Here is a 21175-nt window from a genome sequence, read left to right as displayed (position 1 = left end):
CTAGTTCCTTTGCCCTCCAGAATATTCTATTTCAATCTTTCAGATCCCTTAACGTAGAAGCTATTGAACCTTATGTTATCCAGATCATGTTTCCCCAGTACTTAAATTGCTTCTTTCTGGCTTCTTGCAATATTTTCCCCTTGACCTGAGAGCTCTGGAATTTGGCTACAATATTCCTGGAAGTATTCACTTTGAGGTCCCTTTCAGGAGGTGAGTAGTTGATTTTCTATTTCAATTTTACCCTCCGGTTCTAGAATATCAGAGCAGATTTTCTTGATAATTTCTTGAAAGATGATGTCCAGGCTCTTTTTTTGATCATGGCTTTGAGGTACTCTGACAATTTTAAAATTATCTCTCCTGGATCTATTTTCCAGGTCAGTTGTTTTTCCAATGAGATATTTCACATTTTCTTTTATTTTTCCCATATTTTTGCTTTTGTTTTTGTTGTTTCTTGATTTCACATAAAGTCGTTAACTTCCATTTGCTCCATTCTATTTTTTTTTTCTTTTTTCAAACATTCATTCGCAAGTACTATGCATGAAGGTAAGTTTTTCTGAGGCCTAGGGTATCCCTGCTTGGTGTTCATTTGGGGGGAGAAGAGATCCATGTATACTTCAATAAACATCCTCTAATCTCTTGGGGGAGATTACTGGGGTTAACAGTTGTGGGGTGTTAAGCTGTGTGAGGTGCTCCTGAAAGAAGACAGGTCTACCCTTCATTTGCTGGGCTGTCATCAAAGCCACCATCATCTGAGCACTCTGTGGTCTTGAAGGAGATTCCCTGCTTTGCCCAAAAGGGCAGAGATTCTTTGGTTTGTTCTTCAAAGTACTTTCCTTGTTTAGGATTCCAGGAAGCCTTATCTCCAAACATCCCTTGTAGATATGTCCATCCAGGCCCAAGATGTCCACCTCATGCTTCAAGGAGCCCTGTAGGTCTTCTGCAGGGTAGATACATTGAGCCAGGTGCTATAGGTGGGCATAGCAGTAGTAGGGAAAGGTAAATGTATGGCTACCACCACAATGATGTGGCACTGACATGTAGGAGTAATCTGGTATATCTTGAATCCATTTTTAGTAGCAAAAGCCAAGGCACTGGGCCTAGATCAGCTCGCTGATCATCTGGCAGCTGGCCTTGACCTAGCCTTCAAAATGGATCTGTACTTTCTCTATATCCATCAGCATCTTGGAGTGCACGGAATGCAGTTGTCCTACACTCCATTTTATCTCTCCTAGTTCTTTTGTTGGAAGGCAGTGCCCAACCTCATGTCGAGGCTTTGCTGCTGGACTTGGTCCAATTCATAGGTGGTATAGGGATGGTTAGAATGATGTGCTGGCAGTCCTGGGCCACTAGGCAATGAGGGGATGATCGGTCCAAGTACAACCATTTCCAAGGGCCGGTCACACAAGAGACAATGGAAATGTGCCAAAAGCTGCCTCTGCATGGTGGCAGCTTCATCAGACTGATAGAGGGGTGACTGTTCCTTCATTTCTTGCATAAGGCCTTCCACCTCTCCTACAGCAGCTTCTTCATGGGATCTAACTCTAGGCAATCCAGCTTGTGATCCGTTTCAACCAGGAGCTCATTCAGGACTTTCTTCCAGTCCTTCTCTTGCCCGATCATCTTCATCAGCAGATCTTGCATCATTTGGTTCAGCTGCTCCATGGTGGCATCAAACTGGATTTGACTCACTTCAGCAGTGAGGGCAGTCTTATCTCCTTTCACATCAGTCTCCATCTCCAGGTGTTCCGTGTTGGCTTTTTCCTTTTCTAGCTTCTCTAGGAACTGGTATAGCACATCAATGTCTTTCTGCTTTTGCCTGTGATCCTCAATGGATTGCCTGTGGTGATGTTAAGTTTCTCACAGTCACCTTCCACCTGAAGGATAGTGGCCTGGATATGACCTAGTAACTCTTTATCCTGGTTTTGGAGCTGATACTTCCTAGGGGGCCAAGACACCATCAGGTTGTTGACCATATTCTGGAATTGCTTTGCTTCTAGTGTGGAGACAGCACTGTCCCAAGCTTCAGGGGTTTTGTGCAACGATTTTCAGAGATACTACGAGGGATCTGTAAGTTTTCAGTTCTTCCAAAGCAATATGATCTAAGGAGAGGTGTTTACTACTCTCCAAGCTTATGCTGTCATCTGAGAGACCACTGCTCACCTCCTGAAAGAGACCCCAAAGTAAATACTGCCAGGCTTATTATAGCCAAATTCCAGAGTTTTCAGGTCAAGGAGAAAATATTGTAAGCAGACAGAACTGTGAGGAGGATCCCCCCTCCCACAGTGGCTACAAGCTGTGCTATGCTATTGCTCCTCCTCACACTGGAACTGCCACCCATGACTGTGACCCAGATTCAAATATGGGCAAAGCAAAAGAGTCCTGCCTCAGTGCTAGCAAAAAGACCCTTGTAATTTCCTTTTCACCAGTTGTTCAACCCCATTACTGGGCTGAGAACTTTGGAAGCAATTACTGCTCCTGCTGTTACCGGTTCAGTCACTCCCAAGGCCTGCTTCTGGTCTTGTGGGGCTGGGGCTGCACTGGCACATGACTGTGCTCCCCTCTCACCAGATATGACAAACCCTTCCTGCTGACTTTCTGAGTTATCTTTGGAGTCTTTGGTTTGAGAGGTCTGGAAACTGCCACTACTGCCAGTGATTCAGTGACCCTGGGGTCCAGTTTCTGCTGGTGTGACCTACGCTGCACTATGCTCCTCTCTTATCCTCATGCAACACACGTTTCCTGCCAACATTCCAAGTCATCTTGGGCTGGAAATTTGTCTCATTCTGTCTTTTTTGGGTGCTGGTGGGGTTCTGCTGCCCTAGAATATAATTATAGTGATTTTAAAGGTATTTGGAGAGGTTTGGGGGAGAGTTCAAGTGAGTTCCTGCTTTATTCTGCCATCTTGGCTCCACCTCCCCATTTTCTATCAACAATAGTTGATCATGGTGGGAGAGGGGAACAAAACTATTTCATATCATGTTTATCAGTTAGATGGTTGTGGAGTGAAACCTACTTATTACTGGGAATTTACAGCATTTTTTATGTTGTGGTTAATAGTTTGAAATTTTCTTGGAAAGTATTACAATCATATGACCATTTATCTATTACAGAATTTTTTATGCATGGTGTCTCAAAAGGCTTGGTGCAGATTTTTTGTTTTGGCTATTGAGTCTTGACACTCTAAACATTTAGTAATGATGATGATGAAAGCTGGAATTCATAAAGTAATTTACAGTTTGAAAAGTGTTATATCCACACTGTCTCATTTGATCTTTATAACAACCATGTAAGTATAGAAGGTGCTATTTTTATCCCCATTTTACAGATCTGAAAAATGAGGCTGTGAGAGGTTTTCTTTTCCTCAGGATAATATGAACACACATATGATTAGTGTCTGAGAAATGATTTTATGTAAGTCTTCCTGACTCCAGATCTGTCACTCTCCCTACTGTGCCATTATTTTGATCTTATATATTTGCATTAATTCCTATTTATATTTAGATAACAGACATTTTCCACCAAGATATTGTATGAAAAGTCTTTTTTTCCCCTACTACAGAGTTTCACTTCATATAATAACTACATGGATTCTTAAAAGTGTAGGACCTTTTTAAATTTTTTTATATGATCAAAATACTTTATTTTAGTGTTTTTATTACCACCACCACCACCACCACTTATTTTATGATTTCTCCCCAACTATATATTTTAAAAAGACTTCTTTTCATTTTCCTCTAATTGTTTTATGATGTTATTTTTTATCCAAGCAGTAGGAGCTGACAGTAGGAGCTACAGTGTAAAAGGCTGTTCTAAATCTATTTTCTGTCATACTTTTTTCCATGTTTTCCCATCAGTTCTTGCTGAATTTGGAATCATCTGCTTGGTGATTTGTATTCTAGGGTTTTTTTTGTCACTGGACTCCTATGTTCAATTATTTTAATTTTTTAATCTTCATGTAGTCTATTGCATTGACCTACTCATTTATTTTTAACTAGTAATAACTAGTAATAAATAGATTTGCTGATTATTGCTTTAAAACATAGTATGATAACTAGCAATTTTATGTTGCCTTTATCCCTTTTTTCATTATTCCCCTTGAGGCTCTAGGTTTTGGTTCTTTCATATGATTTTTATAAAATCTAGCTTCATAGTTTGGTAATTCAAGTCCTATCTCTGATAGATATCAGTTATTTGATCCTAGAGTCATTTAATCTCTCAGTGATTTTGACAACTTTCAAGAATCCATGTGATCATTGGCAAGAGTACTGGACTTGGAGTCAAGACTACCTAGCTTCAAATTCAACTTCAGATACTTTCGTTAACTACGTGTACCTGGTCAAGTCACTTAAAATCTTTGTATTTCATTTTTCTCTTATGTAAAATGAGGCAATTTGACTCAATGGCTTCCAAGTTTCCTTCCCACACTGAAACTATGATTTATGGTATGTAGTTTGATAACATGGTACTCCAATTGGCATAGCACTGTATCTGTAAATTTTTTTTTTTAAAAATGGAGTTGAAGGCAGCAAGAAAGAGGCCTAGATTTGGATTCAGAGAAGTTGGTTACAAATTTTGGTACTGCCACATACTAACAGTGTTAGATAACCTTATCTCAATGAGCCTTAGGTTCCTCATTTATAAAATGAATAGACTGAAACAGGTGGTCTCTTTGTCTGGAGCTGTTTCCATTTCTGGACTTATGAAAGCCAATTGGTTTAGTGGTTTAGTTCTTTAATGGATAGCTTTGTCTTCAGAGTGACCCTAGGCTTCAAAGCTGGGGACCATCTCCAGTCGTCCTGATGTAAATCTTGTCACTGGACCCAAATGGCTCCAGAGGAGAAAGTGAGGTTGGTGACTTTGCAAAGCTATTCCTCACTTAAATCCAATTCACTTGTAAGTCATGGCATCACCTTCCTGATGTCATGGTCCTCTTCATGGACAAAGGACAAACAACAGGGTTCAAACCTAAACTCTGACACATATGGCTATGTAACTATGGATGATTTACTTAAACGCTCAGTGCTCTGAACAAATATTTAAGACTGTAAGTTTTATAATGGTTGCTGATCTATATTGGTAGAAGGGAGTCTTTTCACTGGGAGTTCATTACATCAATAAAATCACAGATGCAGAACTCCCCCATCTTAAAAAAAAGAATGTGGTCACTTATTTTATTGGCATTGCTGAGTAGGAAGAATGAATCCCTATCTAATTATTTGTCTTCTTTTATTTCTTTAGAAGTTTTTTTTAATTGAAGTATTTGTGTAAGTCTTGAGTGTATCTTAATAGGTTGCCACCCACATACTTTATGTATTTTTATATATGTTGAACAGAATATTTTGATAGTTTCCTACTTTTATTTTTTTAGTATTTTAAAGAAATGTTGATGATTTTTATGGAACTATTTTGTATTGTGGTACTTCACTGAAGATATTAATTGCCTCAAATCATTTCATTTCTGGTACTTTCTGGTTTTTACAGTACATCATATGTTCTGAAAATAAAGTTAATTTCTATTCCTCTGTTCTGATATTTACTTTCTCAGTATTGTTTTACCTAGCAGTTATAGAACTCTATCAAAAACCAAAGTCCTTACTGTTCCAACTAAAAAAAAAACTTGTAATTTTTCTATGCTTTATGTCATCTTTGCAAAAAATTCCATTGATAAGATTCTACAGTCCATTCCAAATACCATTGCATCTCTCTATTTGCTATTAGGTCAGCCACAATCTGATCCTTTAGCAATTGTCATATTCCAAGATTGTCTTTTATATGGAATCATTGTGGGGAATAATGAGATGAAAAGATGGCTTTTCCATGTTTCAGAGAACGTTGAAATCATAGCAAAATTTTCCAAATGCAATCTGGGACGCTATCCTTCTCCTATTCAAGTTTTTACCCAGGTTATTGTCTATTTGTAGTGTCTGTGTAAGCTTTAAATAAAACTTGGTTCATTTCAACAAACATTTATTAGGCATCTACTATGTGCAAGATAGTGAGAGGTGAAGGGGCCTAAAAGCCAAAAAGGTCAAAAATGGAACATCTTCTGATCTGGAAGAACTTAGTATAAACTGGGTGTATGCAACACTTACTCATAGACAAATAAAAATAATTTAATGAAGAGGAGAGCATTAAAACCTAGGAGAATGAATAAAGACCTCCGAATGAAGATAGCACCAGAACAGAGACTTGAAAGATTATTAGGAGTCTAAAATTCAATAGTAAGAAGGGACAGTAGTCTAGGCATGGGCAACATTTTGTGTTAATGGCCATGGGTAGGAGATTGACTATTTGGTTGGGGAGCAACAAGCCAGGCAGTTACATAATTGAAACACAGAGCGTGTAAAGGGGAGTCAAGTAAATTGAGCTTTATAAGATAAGGTAGGGCCAGATTTTGAAGAGTTTTAAACATTAAGCTAAACTCCACAGCTCAGCATTTAATATCTTCACAATGTAGCTCTAGTCTACTTTTCCAAGCTTTATTTAAGACTCTCTATCACACTTTGCTTTACCAACTGCTGAACTCAATAATCAAGTTCCTGAGATCATGTGACTTTTCCTGCATAAGAATTGTCAGTGGCAACAAGTAGGTCGCTTTGGCTGAAATGACGACTATGCTTAAGCAAGGGGAGACATGCCCAGCCTTCTGCTTTAGAAAGACATATGTTAGGATGGACTACTAAAAGGAATTTTAATCCAGTTTTTCATTGTAATCTCAGAAATAGGCATTTTCAGACTTTTTTTTTGGGGGGGGGCTTACTGTCTTTGTGTTGTGGACAGGTTTCATTGAGTCTGTCTACCATTGAGGATTTGATACAACGAAGTCTAGTGTCATATATACTAAACATTTCCTTCCTTCTTGCCTTGTTGTTAATCCCAATCAGATCTTTACTAAACAAAGCAACATTTTTGGTCCTATCTATTATCTAATCTCTTTTATAATTTCAATATATGCGTTGGAGACATCTGGAGTGTCACCATTATGACCTCATTTTGCTCTACTAAATCAGATTTTTCTTGTTCTCCTCTTCCTCTTCCTCCTCCTGTTCTTCTTTATCATCATCATCATCTTCTTCTTCTTCTTCTTCTTCTTCTTCTTCTTCTTCTTCTTCTTCTTCTTCTTCTTCTTCTTCTTCTTCTTCTTCTTCTTCTTCTTCTTCTTCTTCTTCTTCTTCTGCCACTGCTGCTGCTTATTTCAGTATCTAAAAGCTAGCCTTTCCTACTTAATAATTTTAAGAATGATACCATTAATACCTGAATAGAATATTCTACTAAACCTATTGTTTGTAACTTTTCAATGAACTGTTTTGCGTTAAATCACAATCTATACATCCTTACAATCACTTGCTTTCTTCTGCCTTATGAAATATCTTGAAATATCAGTTCTTTCAAAATTAGATATAGTGACTAGATGTGTTGTTTCATTAGGGAAAAAAGATTCTTATTTGAGGAGATTCTTTACAAATACAGATCTCAGATTATCTGCAAGCTATAGTTTTAGAGAATTCCCTAAAGCACTGAGAGTTCAAATGATATTTCCATGGTCTCACAGCCAGTATGTGTCAGAGTCAGGGCATGAACTTTTGGTCTTTCTGGCTTCAAGAGCAGTTCTCTACAATCTAAAGCAGTGCTGCCTTTCTTTGGTCTAGATACTTTTCTAAACTATGTATTTTAACTGTATTTCTGTTTCTTTCACTTCCTTGTATACTATGTATGTTGAGGATTACTGATTGCTAATAAATGATGAGGGAACTTTGGAAGAAACACTCCCCTGCTTACCCATTGTCATTCCTATGAAGTTTATTGGTACCTTAAATCTGCTGTGGATCAGCATTCTCAGAATCCAAGTATCAGACTTTAATGTGCCTAGAAACTGAACTCCAAAAAATAAAGCATAATGTTGCTTGATAGACAAAAACAGAGACAGAGAGATAGAAACAGAGTGAGAAAGACCAATTAATGAGAATTGTCAAGCAACTAAAATACTAAGGGAGATCCCTAGCTCAACACAAACATACAAATCTATCAAAAAAGTCTCCTGTACAATAAGAATAGCATCCTTAATTATAGTGCTAAAACTATGACTTGGCTTTTTTGTTGTTGCTGTTGTTGTTGTTTTTTACCTACAAAGCCTATGGTTATCCATTCAAAGTCCAGGAGGTCTTCCCTATGCACAAGGATAAGTAGAGGCAATATGGTACAATGGAAAGAAAACCTTTGGAGCCATAATACCTGACTTCTAATTCTAGCACTGCTATGTGAGTGACCTTGGGCAATGTATTTAATCTCTCTGAACCTGATTTCCCCCATGAGGAAAGGAGAGGTTGGGAACAGGTAATGTCTATGTTTCTTTCCAGTTCTTTGTCTATGATCTCTGATCCTATTGTTTCTTAATTCCTACCAGAGGAAAAGGAATAGAGAAAAGCAGCTTAAAATTGCAAGTTATTTCTTTGCCCGGTAGAAGAGAAGTCATCTCTCTACTTCTATCTCCAGAGTAGTCAAACAACCCTTAGAGTTCTCACTACTCTGTCCTTCAAAAGAAGAAAAACCAGGACTGAGACTCAACTTAGACCTGAATAGAAGAGGCTGCAGCTTTTCTCTTGTGATCAACTGGAAAGGAAGAAAGAAGATCCAACAAACCAGATAACAAACAGTTGGAGATCAAGTCAGAAGACTTTTTGTGTTACTTCAGTTACTTACATGTTCTTGCCTTTTTTGTAACCTTTGTGCCAAAACAAAAAAGGTTTTGAGTTTACATGGACTTGGAATCTTTTCCCCCATCCCTCCTTTTGGCTCATGTCCCTAACAGGCTTTTCCTTCAAAATATCAAAATTTGACATATCTATGTCTCCACAATGAAAAGAAAAGGATATTACAGCTGTCATGCAAGGACTCAGATTAACAAAATAACAAATATAGGAGAAGCTTTATTTCACTCAAGAGAAACATAGTTTATCCAAGCCCATAAATAGTCAAAAATAACCCTTCCTTTCTCTCTGGTATACCTTACTTTGTTTGCCACATTTCTCCAGACATGTGGTACTATACTAAATGTCCTTCTTACCAAGTGGGAAAATTTCCTGAGTTTTTAAAGACTCAGTTTTCTTCTTCTAGTAAAGCCAGTCTTCTCCTGGGACTCAGATCATCCTCCAGACATAAAGTATTATTGGAGATCTCCCTACAAGAAGAAAATATACAAGTTTTGTATATTGTTTACCCATTTCACCTATAAAAGTATGGTCCACAAAACTCCTAGCACTAGAGAATGGCAAAATATTGCTTTGCTTTTCTACCTCATGTCTCCACCTCCTATTATTTCTTGTTTCTAACTCTTTCTTGTTCCAGGATTTCAAGGTTCTTTAGGAATTTCTCTTCTGGACTGTGCCTGTTTGGTTCAGGAATTTAATTTTTCAGAAAGTCATTAATTCTCCTGACATTGACATACCACTACTACAAATTCCCATTGCTACAGATTCTGGCATGGCCCAGGAAACTTTTATAGATGAACCACTGCCTCTAGCATGGTGTAGTATGAGGGCAGAGTTTATAACTTCAAAGAGGATCATACATATGTCTGAAAGGTTCGGAACCATGAGATATAAGGAATCTTCAAAGTAGGAGGCAGAAGAATCAAAGCATATATTTAGGCTCCACAGTAAACAACCCACAAGCCAGCATCCCCATTTTGATATTTTGATCAAAAGCTTCCAGGCCCAATAAGTCTGCCTCACAAGAGTAACCAGGAGGCCACAGAGAAGCATGATGGTATAAAGCAAAATCATATACATGCTTCCCCTCTATGGTAAAAAGATTACCCACTGGCCTCAAGTCCTTGTTCAGCACTCCTCAATCCACATGTAGGTCAGCTCTGCTACTAGCAGCTCCTGCTTCTGCTTTGGCTGTAGCTGTAGCAGCCTCTGGCTCCAATGGAAGCTGTTTTTAACCATCCGGCTAGCAGCTTGTGCGGGGGTGTAGCCGGCATGCCGGGGAAGCACAGGTTCTTTCGATCTGCTTAAGCAAGGTGAAGGGGTTGACCAGGAAAGCACAGGTTCTTTTGATCTGCTTAAGCAAGGGAAGCAAGGTGAAGGGGCTGACAAGCTTACTTTAATCCAGAATTCAGTCAGTTCAGGGGAAAAAACCAGCACCCCAAACTTCAGAACATTCATTTAGTTCAGGGGAAAAAGCCAAACTATTCAAGGGCACTTGTTGACTAAGTGCTAAAGATCCCATTTTTGGTTACCAACACACATGGCTATCAATGGACCTATGTGGGGCCCTCCTTTTCTGAGTTCCTGTCATTCCTTGATAGTTATGGTTCTCTGCAATGGTTGTGGGACCACCTGGGCATATGTCTCTGACCATACCCTTGCTAATTATTTCAGATGAAGTAGTAAGAAGGTCAAATTTGGAATCAGAAGAGGTAGCCTTGATTTGTAGCACTACTATCTAATTCCCAGGTGACCTTGGTCAAGTAACTTGCTGTCTCTAGGATTCAATTCCTCACAAGGGGGTTTGCCAGATTTTATCAAAGATCCTTTGTAGCTCTGGATTTATGGCCTTATGATCTCTAAGTTCAGAGATAGCAAGATAGTCTAGTTCAGGAGTGGCCATATCCTGCCCTCTAGGTCCTCAAGTGTTGTCCTTTGACTAAATCCAAACTTCATGGAACAAATCACATGAACAAATCCCTTTGTTCTGTGAAGTTTGGATTCCGACAAAGGGACTCACTTGAGGACCTGAAGTGTCAATGTGACCTCAAGGCCACAGGTTCCCCACTCCTAGTCTAGTGGGAAGAGAGCTGGTCCCAGATTTAAATACCCTTTGACACCCACTTCCTGTGTGACACTTCATCACTTAACTTAATATTTAAGCACTCCCACAGTTACTGGTAAGACTCAAAATTGCAAAGAAAATACTGATCTGCTTTGGTAAAGGAAGTATCTCTTCAGGAGTTTCCTATACCTATGATATATCAGGTTTAAAAAAAAAAGGACACATTTTATGGTATAGCTCAGACTCATGAACTGGCCATGAATCAATCAATTGTCCTCAAATGTTAAAGGATCCAGCAGGTGCGTAGGGCAAGATGAGTACATACCTTACCTCATAAAAGAGGCATCATTAATCCAGAAGAAATGTCTCATCCCAGTTAACTTACGTATAAAAAAACTTAAGCTTGAAATACAGTTTAAATAGCCAAGGTAATCTCACAAGAGAGTCTCAATACCCTCAAGACCTGAATTTTCCATTTGCAGAACCCAGGACTTGATTAAAGGTAAGATAAACTGCTTCTTCTTTGGTAAACACATCAAACTCTTCAACTTATGATGAATGACTTACCTTATTGGTTGGCACAAGTTCAGAAAAACTGACATGATTAAGTGACTAATTATTTGCTGTAATTTTTACATATGCTCCCTCCTGAAAGTTTAAAATAATAATTCATCACTCCATGATGTTAACTTTTCAAAACCAGATTTTTAAGGTTGACTCTGATAATTATAATTTTTATCACACAGTTTTGTTTTCCCCATTTGAGTGCATTGGTACTTTTTTTCTCCTTTTCATTTTTAGTCCCATTATTCCTTTTCTGTACTCATCAGAGTAGTTCAAAGAATTAAAATTAAAATTCTAAGGTAGTCTTTGTACTCCTCTGCCAACATTTTATTTTTCCTATTACTTCCACTAAATTTAGAGACTAATGTTTCCTTTAGGGTTTCAAAAATATGCTAGAAGAACATACATTCTGGCAGGGCCTATTCAGTTAGAAAGACATTGATTCTGGGACCATAGATTAGTCTATGTCTCTTGTCTGAAGAATGACCAAACTAATTTAGGGAAAGCTCAACATCACAGGCTTACTCCCCAGATAAGTTATTCTTTTATTCATGTATCTTCTATGTTTGTTTATTCATTTATTTGTTCTTTCACCCACTCATTTTTTTTCTTTATGTGCTCACAGGAGCACATGAAAACATTTAGCTGAATCATAAAGACAATGCATGTGTACATATATAAAATTCACATATAAGTATATGTGTGTGCATATATGTATGTGTATACATATATGCATATATATATGTATATATACTTACATATGTCTTTAAAGTTTGTAGACTACTACATAAAAGAACTCCATGAGGCAGATAGCATGAAGATTAATACCCCTCTTTAATGGATGAGAACACTGAAATTGAGAGAAGTGACTTGGCTAAAGTCATATAGTTTATTATCAGAGCTAGGTCTTGGACTCAGATATCTTGATATTCTTTAAAAAACCTATTCCCATTCTAAGAATTTACTATCTCTTCAAATTTATTTCAGTGAATCTCTCTCCTCCTTTAAGGTAAAGCTAAAACACTACCTTTCACATGAATCTTTTCTTGATTTATCAATTGCTAGTATCCTTCCTTCCAAACTACCCTTTATTTAACTACTTTGTCTTTATTTTTATTTTCTCTCTGTGTGTATACACACATGCACATAATGTGTTATATTTATATGTATATATAACTGCATATGAGTATATATCCATGCAAAATATCCATGCAAAATAATGATAATACATAATACAAACATACATCTGCACAATGTAATCTGTATATATCCTTTATATTCACACTCAAATACATATATTATAAATATGTATGCACATATATATGCATATACATATATTTATAAATATCATAGCTTAGGTCCAAAAAGAAAAATGGTTAAAATAGTCTAGATATATAATTATGTGGGCCATTCTTATATCCCTGTATATGTCTCAAAAGAAAAAGAAAAACCTATCTAAGTAATTATATGTCTACCCACTTCTGCTGTTATCCAAATTCCATTTTTCTACCCTATTTCCATTTTTAAGGTGCCATGATTATATCCATATTGAACACTCATCTACTTTCTGGAAGTGAGTGGTGGATTTTTTGATTAGTGTTTTCTTTTCTGTATTCAGAAATTCTGAACATTTTTTGGTATTATTTGTAAATTATGGTGTTCAAATTTTTCAGTTTGTCATGTTTTGGAAAACCTGTACTATGAACTTTCTTTGAGAATCCTGTCGCCAACATCATTGCCTTGTGTAGGCATCATGTTACTGTCTTTCACTTTTTTCTGCCAAATTTCCTCTAATTCAGAATTTCTGTATTCCAAATCAGTTTTCCAAATCTTCTCTCCATCTTCTTTGGAATATCTCACATCAAGTGGAGTCAGCATTTTTGTAATCTGTTAGAGAAAGGGAGGGACGGAGGGAGAAAAAGAGAGAGAGAGAGAGAGAGAGAGAGAGAGAGAGAGAGAGAGAGAGAGAGAGAGATTCTGTAAATTCTTTTGTTGTTCCTATTACCTCTAGAAAGAAAAAAAAAACCTCTTCCCTTTGACATTTAAAGTACTTTTGAATAAGGTTCAAGTCTACCTTCTCAGGTGTATTACAAATGACAACAATATTCTTTTTGTGAATGTTTTATTCCAGCCAAACTATGCTACTTGCCGTTCCTTGCACACAGCACATCATCTCCCATCTCTCTGACTTTGCATGGTTTCCCTCATGCCTAGAATAAACTTCATTTTCACTTTTATCACATAGTGCTAAAATATATTATCTGTATATTTTAACACTGCCTTTTCTTGTCTTATGTTATATTCTCAGAAAGGAGTTATGTCAAAGAATGAGTTTCTCTTTTAGAATAAGAGCAGATAGGATAACTCCTTTGGACTCATTGAAGAAAAGAGTAAGGAAGAAAAGGGAGAAAAGAATAAGGAGCATACTGGTGATGGGAAGGCAGTGTCCTCAGAAATTTACCTAAAAGAAAGCCCCATTCCTCCATTAACATGCATATTCTACTTGTTATTAAGTCATCTGATACTGTGAGAATTACATTCAGAGAAAAACCCAGACTAACAACTAAACTCGGTTTCTGGTGTTCTGATCTGCCTTTGCAGATTAAGATTTCAGTGTCATGATTCCTTCCTAACTATGCTCTGGCTCAGGATTTTACCTGTAAAGGTCAGGATTGAATAACATGAGGGAGGACATAGATTTATGAGTACTCAGTAGTTCTAAGAGAGATCCTAAGGGATATGTTATCTCCTAATGTATTATGTGCCCAATGTCAGAGTATGGAGGACTTTGAGCCGGGAAAGTAGAAGGAGATGCAGAAAATACCAAATACATTGTAGAGATGTTTCTGTCATGGTCAAGAACATCTGGAGCATCTTATTCCATTTTCATTTCCAGAAGGGGATTTTAAATTTCCTGAGAAAAGTATATAGTATTGGTATATAGTAGCTCAGTATCAGTGGAAATAAGTCCATATTTTGTGTGAGAGAACATAGTAGGAAGGGGGGTTTGGTGAGAGTCAATGAACATTAAAGTGAGACAGTATGAAATGGTATGTGAGCTTAGGCATGACTTGATCTAGCAGATTCAAGAGATGGAGGCAAGGAGGTAGGATATTCTGAAAAAGAGGGAGAGTGCAGAGGTTCAGAAGAAATTGAATGCCATACAAATTATTTTCCCTATTTATACATAGTTTGAACCAGAATTGGAGGAAAGATGGTGAGAGTGTTCTCTTTAAGCTAAATTAGTTGGAATTAGTTCTTATTCCTTGTACCTAGAGGAGATTATCACCACTGAAAGTAAGACTGGGCATAAATAACGCTCAGCCAAGGTAGTCCTAATTCAGAGAGCCTGGACAAGTCAAACATATTAGAAGAATAAGTCTTATTGACCCAGATTGTCCATTCTGTGAGGTTCAGTGTCTCTACCCTTAGGAGAAGTGATCACCCAGACAATCATATCAAGTGTTGATAAAATGATATCTCTGACCAAGGTTCTAGGGTATGACATTGCTTAAAGGTAAATTCACCAAAATCCTTTTGTTCTCTTTCACTCTGGTTCACTTCAGAGTCCAAAACCTGATCTTTCTGAGGTTTCATGACCTCTCTTCATTCCTATTTCCTGGCCTTTATCCTTCAGCATTTCCAGGCATGCTTCAATGAGATTGTGTGGAATTTCTGTCAAAGAAAGTTAAAAAGAAAAGCCAAAATTTAAGTTTAAAACCAAGGCTTCAGTAATTCAAGGGATGTGTAATCTCAGTGATATAGGCCCTCTAATAGTGAAGCACACAATCTATCCATGCTTGCCTAGTATGTATTGTTGTCATCCAGGACTTACCATGTATTCTTAGCCCAGTGTTGACACAAAGTATGGGAGCCTATTTCTGATTCTTGGGAAGGTACCAATAGAGCATGTGGGCTATACTTAAATTATTTAGCTTATGCTGAATTTCAGCTTCTACAGGAAACCTTCTCTAACCCCTCTTAATTCCAATGCCTTCCTTCTTTTAATTATTTTCTATTCATCCTGTATATAGTTTGCTTTGTTTATATTTGTTTATTTGTTGTCTCCCCATTAGATTGTAATCACCTTGATGTCAGTGACTGTCTTTTACATCTTTTTGTATTGTCAGTGCTCAGCACAGTGCTTGGAACATAGTTGTCACTTAATAAATGTTCATTAATTGATTGGCTCATTGTGATGTAAAAATGTTGATCTTAATGGAACTGTGTCATCAGGATGAAGGTTAAAGCAGTAAAATTATTGCTGTCAGTGGACTCTAACCATGTAATGATACCCTCAAACTAATAGGATGTGGGTTATTCTGCATTACCCCAGCCATCATCACAAGTATTGAATCATTCTTAGCAGCTCCAAGATAATACAACACTTCTGAAGATTATTTTTGCAAGGAAGGGCCAAGCCCATGGTGTTTTTGTTCCTCTTCAAAAAAAAATTCCTTAGGATCTTTAACTGATGCAGGATACCCAAAATTTCTAAAAAGAGGGGGGATTCCCCAAGGAAGTTCAAAAGCACTGTTCCGGATAGCAAACCCAACTGAATCTGAACTTTACAACATTGGTAGGTTAATTCTTTTCTTAATCCACCCATCCTGGTGGGTTGGAAAAAGTCATTAGTTGCTAAAAGAAATCTGAAGTTAGGTGTGGAACAAGGTGTGCCACTGATGATGCATTTTCAGACAAGAATACATTCCAAATGCAGTTTATACTTATTGTTTTATATTAAGTCAACAAGCAAAGAATGGCAGCTTGTGAACTTTCTCTTGGGATGCCAATATGTCACTCTTCACTTTCAAAATGCTTTTGGGATAAATACATTATTTACCACTGCAAAAATATAACATCTGTACAAGGTATGACATACGCATTAGAGAACTTCATAGACTCTTTCCCTGGGCAGCAAATTTACAGCAAATGTCAAGATCCTGTATGGACCCTTGATGTTCCATTTTCATGGTGTTACAGGCAATTTCCTTTGGTAAAGGCAAAGGTTTAAAGTTCCGTAGGGTCAGAGTGTGTTCTCTAGTAGTTGCTTGCAAAGATAAGAGTGATTTAGAACATCAAAGAAGCTAGTTTTCCTAGAGATACTGAACTTTGGTTTTATTTTTTTTTCAGGATTGACATTTAAAAATTACAGAGCATTTGAGATCACAGTAGCATTGCAATTATAATTCTTATAGTGCAATGCTGTAGGGAGTAAATCACAATATTAATATGATTGTAGAAAGTGTAATATGTTACTCAGGAGTGCTGCATCAAATATCAAGGATCCACTAGAGAGGCTGATGATTTTTTTTTCTTTTAAAAGCACTTTTACAAGATATTAAATATTTTATTGTGGCTTTTTTCCCCACCCCAGAAGATTAGAGGTAATTTTTGTTCACTCTTATAGCTGATTTTTGACATTCCTTCCCCATGCACAAACACACACATATACACCCCAAGCTTTTGGAGAGCTCCTGAAAAGTGAGATGGCAAAGCTATCTTGGGCAGATGGGAATATGTTCATAATTGGAAACTATTGGACTTGCTATTTGAAGTCAATAGAGGTCTTTTTTTTTTCTCTGTAGTGCAGGTAGAATTCAATCAACCCGAACCTCACAACAACTTCCTGGGAAACTAGGTCTGCTGTAACTGTTAAATTGTGGTCGAAATTAGCAAATGTTGAAATGGTCTCATCAAGACAATGTGCATAATGTCATTGAATGAATTAACAGGGTCCTCAAAATTGTCTTCTATAGTGTCTTCTCCCATATTCATTTCCCCATTGCCTGGCTCATTTGAAACAACCAGCATGTCTGAAACAGTTTATAGCTGTGGCTGAAGAAACTATTCAACACACCTCGTTAACCAGCAATTTTACCTCAAGACCATCCTGAGGATTCCTGACTTTTTCTTTTCAAAAGAATTTTCAAATAGTTTTCACTGAGAGCAAACTTTATGAGAATGAGTAAATTCTCATTCCTACAGAATGAAAGGTAGGGTTTGATTTTTGCAATGGAAAATAGGCACATGAATACTTCTTTGTATTTGAGTATACAAATTGTCTTTCTAGGAAAAAGTCTCCCAAAACAGATTGGTGTTTTTGGCTCTCAAACTGTTGTATTATTTATGGATTGATGCCTCTTCCCATTCTCCCACAAATATCTTCCCATGTAAAATAATAGGCAAAAGGTAGGCAGGTTCTGATATTAAACTCTGCAATACAATTAGCCATCTATTATTTAAAACCTAGCAAAGTCATTTCTATAAGTGCAAAGTGGGGGAATTATACCCTTGAAGGTTTGATCTCCTTGACTTCCTGAGTGATTGGTGGAGATTTGGCCATGGTGAGCAATACTCAATATCTTATATTCCATTTAACTTTATCTTATCTTTGTTAAATCATCTTTTCCTCTCTTATCTCACCTGTGATATGAGAGTGAGGATCCTTCCACTCAGGATTTCATGAAAATTAATTCTATATATACACACATATGTGTACCTGTATATGTACACACATTTACATAAACATGTATATATTTTCATATATACACATACATACACACATACATAAGCACCATTAAAATATGCTATAGCAATGAAAGTGATTATTGTAGTATTATATATTTAGAGAATTCTTGCATAGATTTTTGTTACTTCATAAGCCTTGGAGATATTTTAAAATATTACCATTGGAACATAACTATTAACAACAGGACCAACAGGCCTAAAAGAACTGAGAGTAAAGACAGAAAGAAAACAAAGACAAAATCAGAAATTCTCTGAGTTCAGTAGTGTAGTATAGGAAGTAGAGAGGTAGTACAAGACTAGGGAAGGCATGGGTTCTAGTCCTCATTCTGTCTTTATCTCCTCTTCGTATCTTGGTCAGGGAAATTTTCGTCTCTGAGACTGTCATTTTCCTCTTCTCTAAAATACAGAGGCACATTATCTCTACAGCCCCTCATGTCTCTAAAAAAACCTATGATTTTTAGAACTTACCAAATACAAAAGAAAGCTACAAATTAATATAAAGCTATAACATCTAAACACCAAGAATTTCAAGAGTACTTGGCAAGCCTGGAGATTCAAATCCTTTCATTTACAAAATTAGAATGAATACTAAGACAAGGCTCAGTTCCTTCTAAAGTTCACTGTCTTTCTTTTTTTTTTTAATTAGTGGTTTTATTTATTTTTAGTTTACAACACTTAGTTTTACATGTTCTTGAGTTTCAAATTTTCTTCCTTTCCTTCCCCTGTCCCCTCCCCCCAAGACAGCATGCAGTCCAATATAGATTCTACATAAACCTTTGGATTAAACTTATTTACACAATAGTCAAGTTGCAAAGAAGATTTATGACCAATGGAATGAATCATGAGAGAGAAGAAACAAAACCAAAAAAAAGAGGAAAAAAAATAGAGAGCAAATATTTTGCCTCAATCTGCATTCAGATTCCACAGTTCTTTCTATGGATGTAGCTAGCTTTTTCTATCATGAGTCCTTTGGAGCTGTCTTTGAGCCTTGTATTGCTGAGCAGAGGCAAGTTTATCAGTTAGTCATCATAGAATCAATATGTCTATGGTTGTGTACAACGTTCTACTGGTTCTGCTCCTCTCACTCAGCATCAGATTATGTAGATCTGTCCAGGTTACTATGACGTCCTTATCTTCCCCATTTCTTATAGCAAAATAGTATTCCATTACATTCATATACCACAACTTGTTCAGCCATTCCCCAATTGATGGGTATCCCCTTGATTTCCAATTCTTTGCCACCACAAAAAGAGCAGCTGTAAATATTTTTGTACATACAGGTCCCTTTCCCACTTGTGTGATCTCTTTGGGATACAGCCTTAGGAGTGGTATTACTGGGTCAAAGGGTATGCACATTTTTATAGCCCTTTGGGCATAGTTCCAAATTGCTCTCCAAAATGCCTGGATCTGTTCACAACTCCACCAACAATGTATTAATGTTCCAATTTTCCCACATCCTCTCCAGCATCTGTCATTTTCCTGTTTTGTCATGTTAGCCAATCTGACAGGAGATATGTGGTACCTAAGAGTTGTTTTGATTTGCATTTCTCTAATCAATAGTGACTTAGAGCATTTTTTTTCATATGCCCATAGATATCTTTAATTTCTTCCTCTGAAAACTGCCTGTTCATATCCTTTGACCATTTCTCAATTGAGGAATGACTTGTATTCCTATAAATTTGGCTCAGTTCCCTGTTTATTTTAGATATGAGGCCTTCATCAGAGACATTGGTTATAAAGATTTTCTCCCACCTTTCTGCTTCCCTCCTAATTTTTGTTGCATTGACTTTGTTTATACAAAAATATTTCAATTTAACATAATCAAAATTGTCCACTTGTAGACTTCCCCATTTTTTTCCTTCCAATTTCAATGTTAGAGAATTTGGTTTAAAACAGAGAAGTTCTGACCTAATTAAAGATCCTCCCTTCTATGTGATATGGAGAATGCATAGTCACAGAAGCCCGTTAAACTTCAGGCTCTCCATCTGCTAAACCTGAGTGCACCCAAAAAGAATAAAATAACTAATTACTAATAAGGATTTTTATCAAGGAATGTTATTCTGAGGCTATTACCTCAGCCTTAATACTCTTTTTGGATGTCATGGGTATTCATATTTTTGTATTGAAATCATACTGTATTCAAAGGAAATAATTTGTTCTTCTAATTTAGAAAAATCAGGCTTGATGCTAATGGATTATGTAGTTTTAAGAATAAAGCCCTTAGGAAGAGACATTTAATTTCCATGTTAATATATTAGTTCACTTTCCTGCCAAGGTGGCCAAACCTTTTCTATTGAAAAGCCAGGTTAAATGTGTTAATGGTCAGGCTGTTAAGCACCTTCCTTTGCATTGTTCTGTGTCACTTATTGATTCTTGAAAAAGCCTTGCTGCTAAAGCCCCCATCCTGTACTAGTGAGATTAGGTTTATCCTGAGTTAATGTCAGAGTTTGATCATTTATATGTTTCCCTAGTTCAAGTTTTACATGTTAATTTATTCTTAAACTGGTGACAATGAAACAAAATCTTTAAGACTGCTCACCAGAATGACTTTGCCTTGATTTTAATAAGCTTGTGCAAATTGGAAGTTTTAAATAAAACTAGTAGAGCAGAATTTTGTAGGAATTGTGTTTAGTACAGAGTAGGATTATGAATACCATAAACAATAGGATATGATTGTTTCTGAACGTGGAGGGGAAGTAATCTTATAAATGACGAAGCTAATTTCAAGAGAGATAAATATACAACATAGAATGAGGAATGATATTGGAAATGGACGCAGAAGATGTGGATTAGAGTGGCTTTGAAATTTGTGGCCTACCTATACGTTCTTATGTGGGTCAGTTAACCTTCTTTGTCCTCAGTTCCTCACCTGTTAAATAAGGGGTTGAAAAAGAAAATAATGTCTTGGCCACAAGCATTATTAGAGTTCCTACCAGTAGCTCTAAGGAAGAAAGTGTGCCAAGGAGAATTAATGCCTTAGAGTGGACAGTGGTAAACCTTACCCAAGAATTCAATTCTCAGGATATTAGAATGGGCCAAACAGAACATGAGTTCTCCATGAAAGAACAAGAAATGTTAAAAACCAAATATTGTTAAGTAGGTCAAGGAGAAATAATCTGGGAATCACTGAATTTTCAGTAAACCATGGCCAACCCCCCCAAAAGATGCAATTCATATTTCAAGAAATCATAAATAAAAGTACCCACATCCATTAAAACTAAGGGGTAAAGTTAAAATATAAAGAATTCACTGGTTATTTCTAGAAAGCAACTTCCCAGTCAAACTCCTAGGAATCTCACAGGCAAAA

The 21175-nt window shown here is 36.9% G+C and overlaps 1 pseudogene; it reads right to left on the bottom strand.

Annotated features, from left to right (window-relative positions):
* Positions 1-614: 614 nt before the first annotated feature.
* LOC118857719 overlaps positions 615-21175 on the bottom strand; it is a 74923-nt pseudogene continuing 54362 nt past the window's right edge.

The sequence above is a fragment of the Trichosurus vulpecula genome, chromosome 7 (assembly GCF_011100635.1).
Source record: "Trichosurus vulpecula isolate mTriVul1 chromosome 7, mTriVul1.pri, whole genome shotgun sequence".
Classification (NCBI taxonomy): Eukaryota; Metazoa; Chordata; class Mammalia; order Diprotodontia; family Phalangeridae; genus Trichosurus; species Trichosurus vulpecula.
Note: the sequence above shows the minus strand (reverse complement) of the source record. Positions and strands in the feature narration are given on the sequence as shown.